We start from the raw sequence: 17,747 nt of genomic DNA on the forward strand, positions 1-17,747 counted from the left end.
GTTCTTCTCAGGGCTGGAGGGGCCTTTGGGGGGACATTTTCCAACTTCTCCTTTCTCACCCTGCCTAGTGCTCTCTGCTCTCGGTTATACTGTGCATGTCAACAGCATTAGCTCACTTAGTCCTCATTAGCTTTGTGGAATTGCTAGGTCTGTTATCATCTTCTCCCCATCTCTTCCCAATTGTAAATGACTTTCCCAGAGGACCACAGCTAAGAAGTGGTAGAGTCTAGGTTTTAGTTCTTCACTAACTCCAGAGGCCATTCCCTTAACCAGCTTACTGTGCTGGTGAGCAGAATGTTCTATCCTATGGTGTATTGCTCAGCCTCCTAGCTGCCTTCCTCAAATTCCACAAAGTGAAGCAGGAAGCCCACAAACAGCAGTCTCCATTTGGGACCTTGAGTGGCCATCAGTTGCTCTGTAGCAGAAAATGGTAGACAGGTTGGATCCTGATAGCAGGTTCCACAGGGAACCTCTGCAAGAGCAAAGAAAGACTTCTGAGTAGTGGTGCCTCAGCACATCTTTGGGTACCAGGTTGATGGCAGCAGTCTTTTTGAACTAAGTGCAAGAAATCATGCAAAAGAGAGATTGATCCTTATAAGAAAACCATCACCTATTGCATTACAGATTTATTATATGAAATGCTTTTAAAAACCCACAGCTCTCTGGTTTGGTAATTTTGTGGGGAAGGACTTGCAGGAAAAACGCTTGGAAATATGAAGAAGGAAATGTAATTGTGCTGCTTTCTGCATAGGCACTAAATCAATACATGAAGAAACAGGACAAGAACCAGAGAAGACTAGTTTTCTGAAGCCTCACAAACAATTTAATTCCCAAGTAGGGAAAAGTAATGAATTTTAAAAGAATGAAGATTTTGAAAGAATTCCCCAATGAGGATTGGGGGAGGCACCTGGGGAAGGTCATTAAATCTTCACAGTGGCTGCTAAGGAGTTTGCCCTGAAAACTTTGCAGGTGGGAATGTGTCTCTACTGGATCACTTGTTGCCCAGTAGAGCCAAAAGCAGAAGCCACAGCAATCTGTTCAAGGAGTTAGGCAAGGACCCTAGTTTTGTTTGATGGGCACACTCATATACACACATGCACGCTTCTTTTGTTCAGTTCTCCCACAGCCATCTTGCAAGTTGAGGGCCACCCTACTCTCTTTCCTTTCATTGATCTGCTACACCACCTGATAGATCCATTTGTGCTTCCAAATCACTCCTTTCTGATAAAACATGAGATTTAACGGGTCGCCCTCTAGGTGGCCCAGAGGAGGGTCTGATAGAAAGATCTCTGACCAAACAGTAGTTTATTCTTGTTTTTTCCCTAATGTTACAGTAAAATTTTCAAGTACCTTTCAAGAAAAGGTGAATGAATAGCATGGTCAAAAACTTCATCCCAGATTGTAACTATTATCATTCTATTTTACTTTTGTTACCATATATTTATTTGCTTCATTATTGGAGCCACCCAAGAATCTGCTTTTTTTTTTTTGCTTCTATAAATGCAAATATCAACTGCTTTTTCCTAAATACTTCAGCTTGTATATCATGAACTAAAGTGCAGTTTTGCAGCTTTTTTCTTCTTCCATAAAATATGCAAAGAAAGGCACAAACCTTAAGTGTACTGGAATGTTGTGACAGTACATCCATCTGTGTAACTCAAACTCCAAGGCAGACATGGAGCTATTCTTAGGGTGATTTTTTTGGTGGGTAGGTGGGAAGATGATTAAAAGATGAGTAAATGTACACATACCTACTTTATTTTTCCTCCACTCATACTATCATTTCTGTTTTTAAAAAACCACAAAGTGAGTTGTATGTGCTTCATAATATGTCAGTTTGTAGAGAGTATGTGGGTGATTCCTTGAGTTCCCACCCAAGAACCCTTAGATTAAGGTACTTTTCTCCTACCTAGGTTCTCTCTTACTGAGAATTTTCTGGGTTTTTATTAAGTTATTATGATTTTTGACCCACCTAAGATATCCTGAACATTGTTTTAAAAATAACTTTCCTATGACTATAATAATTAATATTTTTTCTTTGACTGGGGATATAATAACTGCTTTCTTTAAAACAAGCAAATACCACAATCATTAGAGATGATTTTTGGGGCATGAACACTTCCCCCAGTGAAGACCTTGTCAATAAAGACTTCTGTTCATTCTCCAGAACCTCCCTACTTTTATGTAACAGTAAAAAGCATGTGACAGAATAGAACTCAACCAGCCCCTGCTGTTTTAAGAGTGCATTTATTAGATAAGTGCTGAAATAATTGGATTCTGTTTTTCTCTAGGATTATGCTGTTGAAGTGGTGAACAGGCTGGCAGGGTTCCCCTAACATAGATGGCCTTAGTTGGTACCTATCATCATGTAGGGTCTTTTATTTTTGTTCTCAGGACCCTTTGAAGGGTCAGGATAAGCGAGAATGACTGGATATCCTTCAGGTAACATGATTGTGTATCTATAGATGACCAGGGCCCCAAACTAAAGTTGGGCAAGTTGTCATTTGTCAGTAAAATTACTTGGTTGCTGTTACCTACTTCTTTCTATTTTGTTATCCTTCCAACTTTGGGTAAAATGTAATGTAAATACTCCAGCCTTTCTCGGCTACTTTATTGTAATGGAGTAGCTGAGAGTCTCTGCGGGCAGTTGGTGAGTAACTAACTACCTTTATTAGTGAGAGGTCTCCACTGTACAGGTTTGTTTGTTTGTTTGGGTGCCACGGTTTGAACCCAAGGGTGCTTTACACCAAGTCACATCCCTAGCCCTTTAATGTTTTGTTTTGTTTTTTTTTGTAAGAGATGGAGTACCAGGGATTGAATTCGGGGGCACTCCACCATTGAGCCATATCCCCAGCCCTATTTTGTATTTTATTTAGAGTTGCTTAGCGCTTTGCTTTTGCTGAGGCTGGTTTTGAACTGGCTTTGAACATCAGATCCTCCTGCCTCAGCCTCCTGAGCCCCTGGGATTACAGATGTGTGCCAGCCACCATGCCTGGCTCACTGTACGGGTTTTTATTTATTTATTGTTTGTTTGTTTGTTTATTTGAATCATAGTATTTATTTTAGTTAAATTATTCTGTACAGGTTTTTGAAGTACAAGGAGTAAATAAGAATATGAGGTTCACTCTACTTCCATTTGAAGTTGGAGGTTTAATTTTACGAAGGCTGTCAATCTGTTTCCTCCTTTTACTGACAACCTGACAGATGTCCTTTTCTTTAAATAAAGGTATTCAAATCTAGTGATGCAATCTCCTGCCAGATTTTCATAGAATCGGGGCATTTGGGAAATAGTAAATTCTGACCTTTAATAGCAGCCACTGCCTTAACTCTTCATATTTTCCAAAAGCCACACCCGCTGGTGGGGTAGATATCTTGGGGAACGTTGGATGGACTCACTGTGCCTTGGGAGTTTAATCTGTTTCTTCTAATGTTTTGTTTCTTTTGTTCTATTTTATTTTTTAATTTGTTCTAATTAATTATACATACAGTATCTCCTAATGTTTTCTTAAGCTCTGCTATCTCTCTTGTATCCTGTCCTTTCCATTTATTTCATTCTAAAATTGTGAAGAATTTTAGTACAAAATCCATTATTCACATGTAGCCATAATCAGTGAGTGGACTGGTTTTATGCCTCGTGGATCTTCTGTACTCGCTCACTTCACAACACCTTGGAGGCTCTTGGTCTGCAGGCCAGGTACCATTTTGGAGATGGGGAAGTGGGTTCCTAACATCACACAGTGAGTGGCATTAGAACCAAAGGGGGTGCCAGCTTGGCACATTTCCCATCACACATCACAGTATACTCATCTTTTGGGATAAGTGGGACAGGCATTTAAATGAGATAAGGATAAGTGGGGAGATTTTTATCTTTTTCCCCTCAAGTCAGGAAAGTGGATATGGGGAAATTGATGTTATCAAAAGACCTCTTATTCCAGAAGAAATGACTTCGAAAGCAGTCTCTACTGTTTTTAAAATGAAAGACCTCAAAGGGAACTTTAAACCATCCCCTAACCCTAACCCTTTTTTTTGTGTGTGTGATGCTAGGGATTGAACCTAAGCCCTACAAATCTTTTCTGGTAAATTCTTTAGGATCTGCAGTCATACATGTACCTGAGGTAATGATGTCCGTCACATTCCACCATCTTTCCTATGAATTATGATATTTAAGTTTATTATTGAACATTTTTTTCTCAGTCTGTAGAATTGTGAATGCTGACTTAGCAAACAGAATGATGTCTAGAGGTATTAAAATAGTGTAAAATCATTTGAATTAGGAAGTCAGGCCAGAATTTGCATAGCAGGTTCTGGGTGACCCTGTGGAGACCTAGCTCCGAGCGGTTCACACTGCCCAGAGAGGGCCTCTTTTGGACAGTGAGGAGGAAAAGGGCCAGGGAATCGTGATTGGTTTTGTCTGATCATCTGTGGCTTTATGTAATTCCATCTGCATTCTCAACTCCGATATCTACCCTCTGTTCATTTCCTAAAAGAGAGAGTGTTCCATGTGCACAGTAATTTGAGATCATTTTGTCAGGCTGAGGGAAGCCTACAGGCCATTTGTGGGGGGATTGCTGCACTGGAAGATAATTGAGGGTTCTGCCAGCTCCATGTAGTGGGTGGCTACAAGCAGTGATCATCCTCACAAGTTATCAGGGATAACTTTCCGAAGAGAAATTTGAGTTGGGGAGAGGGGTGAGATGGGTGTGTGTAGACACCTCCCTGTGGTAATTGCTCCTCCACAGTGTGGTGTGGGGCCCCTTTCCCTCTTAGGAACTCTGCTTATCCTTCAAGACTCAGCTCAGATGTCACTGCACTGAATTCAGTCACCCCAGGCTCTTCCATTTAGAGTTCCTGTTTTTTTCCCTTAGTACATTAACATTTGTACCCCACCTTTGCAGTCACCCTCAGCATTTTTTTCCCTTCGTGTATCAGTCTAGACTGTAAAATCTTTTTTGATCCTTAGATCTAGCATGTAAGGAGTCAATATTTGCTGGAAATAAGTGGATTTTCTGTGTTTATTCTGTGAGGCTTCAGTGTTTGTTTATAAGAAATAGTTGCTTGGTGCCATATAAAATACCAGCACGTTTCCACAGATAAATGTGTTTGTGCTGTTAAATATATTTAAGTGAATGGTATTCGAAATGCAATTCTCTTAGAAGAAACTGTTTCATAATTAGAGGCCTTGTAAAATATAAAGTATATACTTGTTAGTTTTGAACATTTGCTTATTGTTTACTTACAATGGGTATATTAGCATCTGATTTTCAGAGACTGCAAATGAACATTTTAGCGCTGGGGATGTGACTCTTCCAGTGGTAGAATGCTTGCCTAGCATGACCAAGGTTCTGGGTTCAGTTCCTAGCTCTGCAAAAATAAAGAAAGGGGAGGGAAAAAGGAACATTTTAAAGCTTTATCAAGGACACAATCTTTAAAAATCCCTAAGTGTACCTTTTTTTCTTTTTTTAATTAATTGAACTTTTAGATTTTGGTTTCTTAGTGTTCCAGAAGGTGGAGGCGTGCTTTATTAAGATTGATAAATTCCCTTTGTTTTAGTCAAGTGAATTGCCTGTTGGTGCTAATGGGTAAAGGATGATATATTCTGCATATAAATGTTGATGGCTGGGCCAAAGTCCAGCCCAAAGAATCCTGACAAGCTTTGTAAGTCTCACAACACCATGTAGCAGAGGTCAAATGGAGACTGACTTCTCCAGAAAAACAATGACTTACTGTTTAGCTTTAAGGAGATGCCAATTATAGCAAGTGGTAGGAGGTGAGCTGGGTTATGATGAAAATGAGAATATTTAGAGACGTGTAATTGTTGCTTGTTGCCATATAAAATACCAACACGTTTCCAGCTCTCTTCTCCTATAATAATCTCCCTGTTCTTCCTACTTGAAATGTCTGTGGTATGGAATGGAATAGAAACTGCCCCTAGTTTTTATGACATTAAACTTTCTCTCTGTGGAAACAAGTGTGGCGTGTGTAATTAAATTACCAAAGGGAGAGATAAATAGAAGTCAAGTTGTGAAGAGATGCTGACAATTCTTTAAAAACATTTATATCGACAATTTATGCATCCATTTTTGTTGTCTGCTTTGTGTAAAATGCAAATAAGGTTAGAGATCTGCTTTGTGTTATGTCCCTTGGTCTGCTAGGGGCCTGAAAAACACTCCTAGAAAGTTTCTCTCCACAGCAGCCTGTTTAATGAGGTTCTAGACTTTTTTGTGTTGACTGGGGGATGGAGGATCCTGAATTTAGTTTTAGATGGACTCTTCCATGATGGAATGAGCTTACTGAGTGGGGAGAGAGTAGCTCTATAGTTTTTTGGGGGGTTTTTTTTGTGTGTGTGTTTGGTTTTTTTGGTTTATTTAATTGAAAAAAAAAATGTGTGGATGGTTCTCTCTGTACTCATTTAAAGAACAAATGTTTCTTAATACTCCATTAATTAGAGGAATAAATTGTATCTTGCCAGTTTCCTTATAATCCCATTGTCCCCTCATGGCTCTTATCAATACTGTCATGGCTTTTCCTTTCATTTTCCTGGTGGAGGCCTTTCCTGTTGCCTTTTGCAGCTGGTTAGCAAGTCTCAGTGCTCAGCATTCGTTCTGGCTGGAGCAGTGCTTGGTACATTGGCCCGGTTTCAAACAGTTCTCCTTATTGTGCATGGTGCAGTGGGTTCTCTGGAATGTGTTAGAGTTCAGTGATTGGGAGGGACGCTTCCTTTTGCAGTGGTAGATCCTGTGTTGTTTTCTAAGCTGTCCACAGAACGTACCTCACTCATCTGGCATATGTTTCGAGTTATCTTAAAACGTTGGGGGGCGGGGGGTGGAATCAGTTTAGTGTATTTGATCTCTTATGGATTGTAGAGTCAGAGGTTGTTTTTTCTTAACACTAAAAAGCTTGCTCCTGTGTAATTTCTTGAGAGGAGAGTTGCTGTTTCAAAACCCCCTTGGGGACATTTCAGCAGTCTCCTGATACACAAGATGAATTTGGGAATGATTTGTTTTTCTCTTGTTTTCTTTATATAACTTGAAAATCTGTTGATGTATTAATAAGTTATTTAGAGAATATCATTGATAATTGCCTAGTTTTAAATATTATTATCTTTTGATAATGCTTAACTTCAAAATATTTGTGTGTGTGTATTTTTTTTTTTTTTTTAATGTGAAGAACTATCACTTGAGGCTCTGGGTCTGCATGTAGAGCAGGTGTGCAGAATCACACCCATTATACCAGTGTTATGTCTATGAGTGTGTGTAGGGTAGATCCCGAGAGGCAGGAGGGACTAGTGGCTGACTTTAAGTAGCCTGCATTCTTCCTGAGGGTGGGTGTGAGGAGCGTAATTGAGCAGATAAGTGAGTAGACAAGATAATTTTAGTTAGTGACTGAAGATAAAGCAAGGTGAAGCGTTAGCAGGGAGCACCTGCTAGTGGGGTGAAGCAGCCATGTGGCTGAGGAGCCCATACTTAACCTAGCTGTTAGTGACACAAGTGAGCCAGCAGTCCTCAGCTCTAGGACAGGGATCAGCAGCTCACAGCTTGACCTGTTCAGGCCTGAAAAGAAGGCCAGTGTGGCCAGCAGTGGAAGGAGGGTAGGGGAATTGGACATGTCTGGGAGGTGATAATTAAGGGGAAGGATCCCGAGAATGGAGCTAGGCCTCTGGATTTCATTTTGAAAGCTCTGGGAAACCTATAGAGGGCTTTTGGCTGTGCAAGAAGTGACTTAATCTGGTTTGCACTTTAAAATATTGCTCTGGATCCTTTATTTACTTGTGTGTTTTCCCCTGTGCTGCGTCATGGTCTTTTCTTTGTGAGCTTTGTTTTTAAGGTTTTAGTCCTACAGATAACTTTTAAAAATTATTTGAGTCCATTGATTAAAGAGTCAAGTATTTACTGTAGATGTTACCCCAAACACCTCATCTTTTCTCTTCCTTTTCTGTGTCGTATAGTTTTATGACCGACTAATAAGTCTGGTGAACTGAAGATTCAGACCTGTGACATTAACTGATAAACACATGGTGTCGGCTGAGGCTACTTTCTTGGCTGATCTGGGAAGGGGTGATGTCAGCTTCCTTCTAGGTTTGAGTCATTTGATGGGCAAAGCAGTCTGGTGAAATTGGTTTTATATATCAGACAGTGAATCACATTTTGCCACCAATTAATAGACTGGCAGAATTCAGAATCCCGGATCATTTGAATAGAGTATTTATTGTTCCAGACAAAGATCCATAGTAAACTTGACTTTGCTAAATATTGTGCAAGGCACTGTGCATTCAAGGGACAGTCCTTGCCCTCAAGGAGCTCACTGATAAGGAACATCTAGAGTTCATCTAGTTTGGGCAAATGTAAACAGATCAGGGTATAGCCCTGAGATAGAGGTGGTGGTACCGAGGAAGACCTTTGGAAGACAGGTTAGGAGTTCATTGGGGACCTGGTAGAGAGGAGGGCTGGGCTTCTTAGTCTCCCAGCTCCCTGGGCTGCCAGGGTGCATAGGTGAGGCCTATGCAGAGAGTACACTCTGACTCCAGAAGAGGGATTGGCAAGCAGAGGCTGGTGGTGAGGGTGTTCCTTAGATACCACCCGGAGCTGCAGTCCTGTAGGCAGGAGGGGTCACAGGAAAGTTTTCAATAGTCTAAGTAACAAGATCAGATTCATGGTTTTTAGAAAGATCAGTGAGGTTACTGTGCAGAGGTAGAATCCCCAAGAAGAGGCGCTCTAACCAGCTCTAGTGGAAGTGAGAAAATTCACACAACTCTCCGCTTGAATTTTGGATGTGTAATAGATTTAATACTCAAAACTTTTTTTTTTTTAAGTTGGGGAGAGGTGAATTAAATGAAGTAGACATTAAAATCAAAAGAGAGAGACTTTAAGCTTGCTTGCCTACATTCTTTCTTAGTTTGTGATCGCAGGATTTAAAAAAAATTTGTGGCTGTAATGAGACCGAATTTTCAGCAGCCTCATTATTTTATGGGTATGTGATGTGGTTCTTCATGGTCAGTTGAGTATGTGAGAAGACTGGCATGTTAATGAGGCAAGTGCTCCGATTGATCCTTGTACAGGCCAGACTTGCAGGGGAAGAGCTACTGGCTCTGCTCATATTTCTGATTGGTGCCAAATGAGCAGTGCCAACAAGGCAGGCGGTCAGAGGTGGCTCTGATCACCAGGGACCTTTAAATAACAAAAGGAGGAGACAGAAATAACTAGTTAGGAGACAGGTTTTTATCTGTTGCCATCATGGGTTGGGGGATGTATTTTTTTGATATTCCTTCAATGGACTACAGGTTAGTACTCTCAGTAGTTGAGGGAACAGTTTAAATACTTTAATTTAGAGACTGAATTTTCTGAAACTTTTGAATAACATTAATATGTTCATATTTCATGTAATATGAAAACCACATTAACCCCTAGGTCAGAAGTGATTTCACTGGTATAGGTGGTATAATTGCTCTATTTGCGTGTTGACCTTGCTCAGTCAGTACTAGTTTTTTACTTTTTTTTTTTTTTTTTTTTTTTTGTGGTGCTGGGGATTGAACCTATTGCTTTGTGCATGCGAGGCAAGCACTCTACCAACTGAGCTATATACCCAACCCTACTTTAAATATGTTTAGAAGTCAAAAATTTTGCTGCATTGTAACTGGGGATAACTTGGCTCACCTGTCTCCTTTCTCTTTACACTTATTGTTCGTTTTGGAGTTGTACCTCCGCAGTCAGTTTTCTGTACTCCCCTTTAAAAACCAATAGAGGAAGAGAAGTTCTGTCCTTTTTTATCTGTTGGTTAAAAATTTCTCCTAAAATATATGATCTCTCAAGATATGTGAATGGGTTGCACTGACTACCCTAATTGAAAAACATGAGCTCATGCTATCTGGTGTCTGAACTTTGAACCATATTCTCTTATACACTGTGGGCAGTTAGGTTCTGCTTTGTGCAGATGGGTCTGAAACTATATGGTGACAATGTTAGACTGAGTCCAGTTTTCAGAACTCCTAACAAGAGCTACTGCAGAAATGATCAATATCCCAATGTTTCTTTACTCTTGCTCTTCTGTCACTATATGTATATGAGGTGTTTGCTTCATATATATATATTTAGTTGTAGTTGTTAATACCTTTATTTTATTTATTTTTATGTGGTGCTGAGGATCGAACCCAGGTCCTTGCACGTGCTAGGCAAGCATTCTAACGCTGAGCCACAACCCCAGCTCCATGAGATCTTTGCTTTTTAATTGGAACTTCTGACCACCAAAGTAATAAATATTGTTGTGAAAAGAATATTACGACTCAATGTTAACACAATGTTCCCTAAACCACATTACTGATTTACCTCCTTCGGCCTAATCTCAGATGTCTACTTATAGTTTTTTTTTTTTTTTTTCTTGTATCAGGGATTGAATTCAGAGGCACTTGACCACTGAGCCACATTCCCAGCTCTATTTTGTATTTTGTTTAGAGATCTGGTCTCACTGAGTTGCTTAATGCCTTGCTGTTGCTAAGACTGGCTTTGAACTCATGATCCTCCTGCCTCAGACTTCCCGAGCTGCTGGGATACTTATAGATTTTTGTAGTGTGTATTCTTTCAGATCTTTGCTTCACGTTAGCATGCACACAGAAAATCCTGGCAGGTTCATTTTGAAAGGTGAATGAACATGATGCTTCATTAGAATTGATTTGACTTACTTTTATTCAGGTTTGCCTAGATAGAGTCTGTCTCAGTTTAAAACTTTCAGTATTCAAGATATGGGAAATATCTAATTGGCACTGAATCCTGGAGAGAATTTATGGATGAGAAGAATATAAATTTCAGCATTAGTATTACCCTCTTTTTTTTTTTTTTTTTTTTTTTTTTTTTTAGAGAGAGTGAGAGAGAGAGAGAGAGAGAGAGAGAGAGAGAGAGAGAGAGAGAGAGAGAGAGAGAGAATTTTTAATATTTATTTATTTTTTTTTAGTTCTCGGCAGACACAACATCTTTGTTGGTATGTGGTGCTGAGGATCGAACCCGGGCCGCACGCATGCCAGGCGCGCGCGCTACCGCTTGAGCCACATCCCCAGCCCCAGTATTACCCTCTTGAGGAAAGTGGGTGGGTAAAGATTATGGGAGTAGTATTTTCAAGTTTTGATTAAAATTTGCAAAATGAGGTCACTCCAAAACTATTTTTCAAGTATTATAATCAATTCTAATAAGGCTGAGCCTTCTGTGATAGGAAGAGTTGAGTAGCAGACAGTGCTAATATGTGAGATGTGAGATGATCCCCTGGGGTCTTCTCCAGGAAAACAACTGATATAATGTTATTTTGTCATTGCACATACATGGCTTATATATTTTATACAAAATCTGGTTGTAAGACTTTATATTTTAGGGTTAAGTCCCTGATTTTTTTCCTTTGTTCGTTGTGTTTTAGGAGATATTAAGAGTAAAAATCTTGGAACACTTAGCAGATTTTTATTTTTTTAATGAGAAAGGCTGCTGTAAATTCTTTCACGTGCATAAAAGTGAGAGGGAAAAATTCTTTATTCTTTGAAGGCACATTTATTCTGCCTTCATACATGGAGCCACTCTGCACACATTTGAATTATGTTTGGAGAGACATCGTTTAATGGCAAACTAAAATTGTACTTAAAAATATGTGAAAAATGTGTCCCACATGTTGCATGGTAGCAGTAGAAAAACATGGAACCAAAGGGCCAAAGGGGCCAAAAGATGAGCTTAAGTATCTGAAAGTGACTTGCCTTTTGAGTAAGAATTCAAGAATCAAGTCCTTTTCCTTCCATCTTGTTGTGATGTATATACAAAGCTCACCTTTGTTTAAATAAATGTTGCCCAACTTTTGTGAGTTTTATGTGTTGCTTTATATATGTCTCTTCCATGCCTACCCAGATAAATACATAGGAAAAATTACCCTGGATTCTCCCAGGGAGAATTAAAATTTTAAACGTGAACTCTAGAGGGAGTTGGCGACATCTTTCCGAGGAAGGACGATATGAAGTGACCAGTCAGGGGTGATAAATGGGCAGTCAGCTGTGCACAGCAAGCCCTGTGGGCTGCCAGTTGCTATGGAAGCACGGAATGGCATTCAGTGATCTTGCATGACTAACCTAGTTTAGCAGAGGGCCTGTGGGTCTGGCCTGGGAGAAGGTGCTTTGGCCAGCTGATCCCAGAGCAGGCTTACTGCCTGCCCCAGGGCTCAAGTCCAACCAGGGCCTTTCTGTTACCATCTTTCCTCATCCACTTATGGTATTTCCTTTTGTAGTTCAAAGGAAAGAGAAAAAGGAATCTCTCTCACTAATCCTTACAGAGTTGTGATAGCTTTCATTTTATCACAGCATTTTAACACCTCCATAACACATTCCAGGCCTCCAAGAGGAGAATTTGAAAAGTCAAAGTAAACTTGCCCCAGCATGGGGTGTATTGAACTGAGTACTTAGGGACTGAACCAGCAGCTTTGAATTTCTCAGGATTTTCATCACCTTTCCAAAAGTGAAAGGATCCTGACCTGTTTTAGGTTTCCGAAGCTTCATTCAGGCTTCTGTGCTGAGTCAGAGTGGGGAACTCTGTCGCTGAGAACATCTGTGGCCCAGTCCACCTCAGTGGGCTTGCATTTGTGTTCTGCAGGGTGAGTCTTCCCCTGTGACTGGGCTGTCACCACACATTGGAAACTGAAGCCTGTGGTTTCCTGTAGGGTCTCTGTAGCTATTCACTTAATTTAAAAATAAAAACTGTGGAGGCAGTGGTTTGATGCATTCATGTGGAGTTTTTCTGTTTTTGAGGTGGGTTCTTGCTCTGCTCCCCAGCCTGGGCTTGAACTTGCCACCCTCCAGCTGCAGCCTCCTGAGTAGCTGGAATTACAGGCACATGCCACCATGGCCAGCAATCTTTTTGATGCATCATGTTGAACCTTAAAGATGCCAGACGGCATATGATCTAAATGTAAAAACTTGGCTGCTGGAAGTTATTCCCTATCTAAAAATATATTTGAAAACATCTGGTAGAATTCTTGGATGTCTGTGGGATGGTCAGGCTTTGTACCCTCTCCCTACCCAGGGGCATTTTAGCACATGTTCTTGTATTTGAAGGCAGTCAGCTGCTTCCAACTACCAAGTAACTTCATGTTTTTTTTCTCCCCAGGTAGGGACTCCTGGGCTGATTAGAAAGGTGGCATCAAGGCCCTAGTAACATGGCCTAGATCAGCTAGCCAGAAGTTAATGGGAGCATGCCTGATGTTGGGCATATTATGGCTACTTTGGTGCAAGTGTATTTATAGCCTCTCCTTGAAAGAAATTAACGTGGAATCTCTTAACATATTAGAGATGACTTGTGAACTCAGAGGTTATTATGGGGCGAGTGACCTCAAATCTATAAGTTTTAAAAAGGCTCTAAAATAAAATAAGAATTATAGTACAGTTTTTATATCTTCAAGAGCAAGTACATGTTGTTGGCTATATCTCCCCCCCCCCCCCCCCCGCCTTTTTTACATTCAGAGGCACTCGACCACTGAGCCACATTCCCAGCCCTATTTTGTATTTTACTTAGAGACAGGGTCTCATTGAGTAGCTTAGCACTTGCTGTTGCTAAGGCTGGCTTTGAACTTGCGATCCTCCTGTCTCAGCCTCCTGGGCTGCTGGTATTACAGACGTGTGCCACCATGCCTGGCTGCTCTCCCTCTTTCTAAGGGCCTTCTGTGAGGTCCTTAGACAAGGTCAGACCTGTGTGGACACATTTAGCAGACATCCCTTTTGTGGCTTTGAGCTTGCTCTGCTGGCTGGGACGATCCTGACTTATCAGCATGTACCTCCTTGAGACTAAGGAATTATGAGTGGCTCTAAGTGAGCACATCTTCTGTTGTTGTAGACCTGTCTAACAACGTCGGAAAGTTCTGCTTCCAGAACTGTGATTGAGAGCACACACTTTGTTGCCAGGCATTTGGACCATCCGGCCTATAGTTATAAAGAAGTCACTCCTTGAGCCTTATTTTTCACTTGGAAAATGGGGGTCACAATCCCACTGTCACAGGGTGGTTGTGCAAACTAAGCAGGATACAGACTGAGGATCAGCCCCAAAGTTGATAGTCCTTGGCAGGCTGCTAATCACCTGAGTGTGTTGCTTTGAGGTCAGCTCCCATCAGTGTGAACTCCATTGTACCCCTCAAAACCACCCAGAAAAGTCGTTCACCATACCAGTCTCAGGCCCCACCTTCAAACTGCTGAACGGAAACTCTGTGGTTCTTGGTGGTCTGTTTTCACAAGCCCTTCACGTGACTCTTTTCACTCAAGGTGGAGAACCTCTTTAATGCAAAGTGCCTTGCAGATGCCAGCCAGGAGAGCTGGTAACTCACTGTATTATGTGTGGATCAGTGAGAACTTCTCACCAGGCTGATGTTGGGATGAGGTTATCCTGTGTGTGTCTGAGAGTGAAAATGCATTTTTCCCCCAACACAGTGGGGGAAAAGCCACCTTTCATTAAAGTGATAGTTAACTTGTAATTATTCAAGGGTAATTACAGAGTTTGTGAATCATGTCCAACATTTTTGCTGCTTCCTGAAAATCCCCTTATTTAACATTTTTCCCCCTGCCCACTCTTTGCTTATACCTTGTTTTGAGAACCATGATATATTATAGGCTAAACAAAAGTTTACTCATGCTATGAATTGTTTGTGTTTTTAAAAAGTTACGTTACCCAACTGGGGCTGTAGCTCACTGGTAAAGTGCTTGCCTCGCCTATATGAAGCATTGGGTTCGATTCTCAACACTACTTAAAAATAAAGATATTGTGTATTGTGTGTCCATCTACAACTGAAAAAAAAAAGTTACATTGCCTTTATTTTCCAAATGGAATCATAAAAAGGGAAATATTTCTGAAAAATTTTTGCCTGGGAATTTTTTTTTTAAAGACTCTTCCCTCAGCCATTTCAGATTTGTTTTAAGTATAAAGTGGAACAAACCATAAGTCCAGTCAGTACAACTGGCAAAGGCCTGTCAGTTGCAAGGAGAAAGGAGGCAACCCACAGCCAGGGTTCACAGCTTCCCCCATGCACCTCTGTGAACTTCCTGCCTTTTGGGCCTTCCTCTGTCCTGCCCAGGAGCCTTGGTGAGTGAGGCCCAAAAGGATGTTGCCCCAGAGGGCAGGAGTGAGGGTCTCACAGAGGCCGAGCCTCATAAGATTCATCCTAGAAGTAACATGCATTGTGTCTTGATTTCCCTCACTATTTACAGGCTTTTCAGTTGAAGAGTGAGAGTGAATTAAAACCAAAACCCAAACAAAACAAAATCATAGTTTGCTTTAAAATTGGCAGAGTATTGCATATGTTTGCCAATAAGATCTTGGTGTGGGTTTTAATTTTTTTGAAACAAATGAAGTAAAACCTTAATTAACCAGAATCCTTAACTTAATAGGATTTCTTCTGTGGGAGGCCCCTTGATTTTAGAATCACATAGTAATAAGCCCAGTGTTAGGCATTTTATGAAAGAACAGACTAATTGCTTTTTTTTTTTTTCTGGTTATTTTTGTAACAGTTTTCATTATTTTGGAATGAAAAACCAGAAGTACGTTGAAACCTAACTGATCCTGAGATGAGGCTGACACAAGACCGAGATGATTGATTTAGAAATATTCTAGTGATTGCAAACTAGTGTCATTTTGTTTAAGTACAGTTGAGTATAGAATAAAGGGGAAATTAAGCAAGGACCTCCGAGCAGCCTTAGTTGAGGGACTACTATTCACACCCTCACTTTTTAGTTCCCCACTGAAAATTTTGCTGAGGTTCTCTTTTCTGAGACAAAGGTAGAGACTGCTCAGAAGTGACCATAACACTGCCCTTCAAAGCAAAGCCAAAAGCTGTGAACACTGAGGAGCAAATAAAGCTCTAGGGACTCCATGGCTGAAACCAGCAGTAACAGAAGGGGAGAAAACAACTCCCCTGCTGGTGAGCACAGCTGAGCTGGGGCCCTTGGTAAGCTCCTGCTTAACCACCCGTGCAGCTTGGCCTGACCTCAGCAAGGTGCGGGGCGTGGTGCACAGGGCAGTTTTTCAGGAAAGGCTCTTGGGAGTTTCAAGTGGCTCCAGAGTATAGTTGCATACATCACCACTTCCTGCAAATTGACCCAAAGTGGCTGAAAGACAAGTGTAAAGGAAAAAAAAAAATTATGTTCTGATCAGCACTCTCAACTAGCTTATGCAGCTGTATGCTAATGTATGTCACCTCTTGAAACAACAAGAAGAATAAGCAAAATCATTAAATAATTGAAAGGAATCCTTGAGTGGTCAAGTCCATTGTGCTACTGTCAATCAGACCTAAGTCTAAATATCCAAAGCATGTGACATCCAGACTCAATTAGAAAAGATTCCAGTCAGTTCTAATTTATTTTCTCTCAGTATGTTCACTATCCTAAATAGTTACCTTTGTAATTATGAGTTCTGTTAAAATCTAAAATTGCAATATCTGTATTCTAAGGAGTAATGGTCTAAGCAGATGATTTTTGACAGTATCCCATCTATCAAATTTAATCAGGTAGCTTAGTTCTCCCCACTTTTAGATTGAAAGACTGTGGTAATAGCAGTCTTTAAAATAGGTCTAATTAATTAGTTTATTTATTTATGTTCTTTTTAGTTACACGGCTCTATTTTTTTTTTTTTTAGAAAATTGTATGTTTTCCAGAGTTTAAGAAAAAAGTTGCAAGTAATTTTATTAAAACAACAACAACAACAACAACAACAACAACAACAGCACTGAAAGCACAGTGGCTGCCTTTTTTATTTAAAAATATTTAATGATTAACTTCTATGCAAAGTATCATGCCTTAGAACCAGGAGGAGGTTGTGCAGAACAAGAGGTTCTATTCTATTGAAGTTCATGTTCTAGGGAAAAGTGGGGGAGAAGAGGTAACCAATGACCTGTCCAGCAAGCACACACTTGGTGAATTTGAGGAAGCCTTTGGAGTGGGTGACATTCGAATATTTCCAGAGATCTTCTGGAAGCTGACAATTGGGGCTGGGGATGTGAGTTTGAAAGAGAAGCCATAGAAATTTTTGCGATTAGAATGAAACCATCAAAATCTAGGATATCACTGAGAAGCAGGGAGTAGTCTTGTGTGACTGGAATATAGAAGTGGTGTTTTGGACGGTCCTACTTCCTAGCTAAGTTGGTCCTGGAAGAATTGCTTATCTTTCAGTAAAGGTCTGGATGGGCATTAGAGCAAGAGAATGCCCTGATAGGGAAACGGTCTTGTGGGAATCAAGTAGAATGCATATGGTAGGCCTTTTGGGGGTATAGTGGGGTCATGTACCCCCATAATTGAGCTGTACCAGATTATGAGGGAATTTTAATGCCAAAGCAAGGATTCGGTTTATTCTGCAATATAAAGGAGCCATCAAATAATGTTACTTTAAATATGGATAGTGACATGAGAATCGGGGCCTTAGGCCAGGCTTCTTTTCATGGGAAAGCTGAATTTGAGGGATATGGGGGAGCCAAAGAATCGACCAAGCTTTTGCCAGAGGAAATAATCTAAGTCAAGAGAGAGGGAAGGACCAGGGAGGTTAGAGTTTGTAGTAGTGCACACAGCTGAGGCAATTGAATATTTTCCTGTTTGTTTAAATAGCAATGGGAAAAATGATTCAGGGGATTCTCTAGAAGCAAGTCTATGAAGACAAAAGGCTTTTTATAGTTCTAATTTTCATTATTTATTATCACATGAGCCGGTTGTGTTGCTGACAGTGAGGCAGGCCCTCTTTGGTTCATGAGACAGCTAAAATTGCCCT

General features: G+C 40.5%; 1 protein-coding gene across 3 annotated transcripts in view; it reads left to right on the top strand.

Moving 5' to 3' along the window:
• AFF1 (ALF transcription elongation factor 1) overlaps positions 1–17,747 on the top strand; it is a 202,728-nt gene that overhangs the window by 86,908 nt on the left and 98,073 nt on the right. The gene's annotated exons all lie outside the window — the stretch shown is intronic.

Source organism: Spermophilus citellus, assembly GCF_964194105.1.
Source record: "Spermophilus citellus genome assembly, chromosome: 8".
Classification (NCBI taxonomy): domain Eukaryota; kingdom Metazoa; phylum Chordata; class Mammalia; order Rodentia; family Sciuridae; genus Spermophilus; species Spermophilus citellus.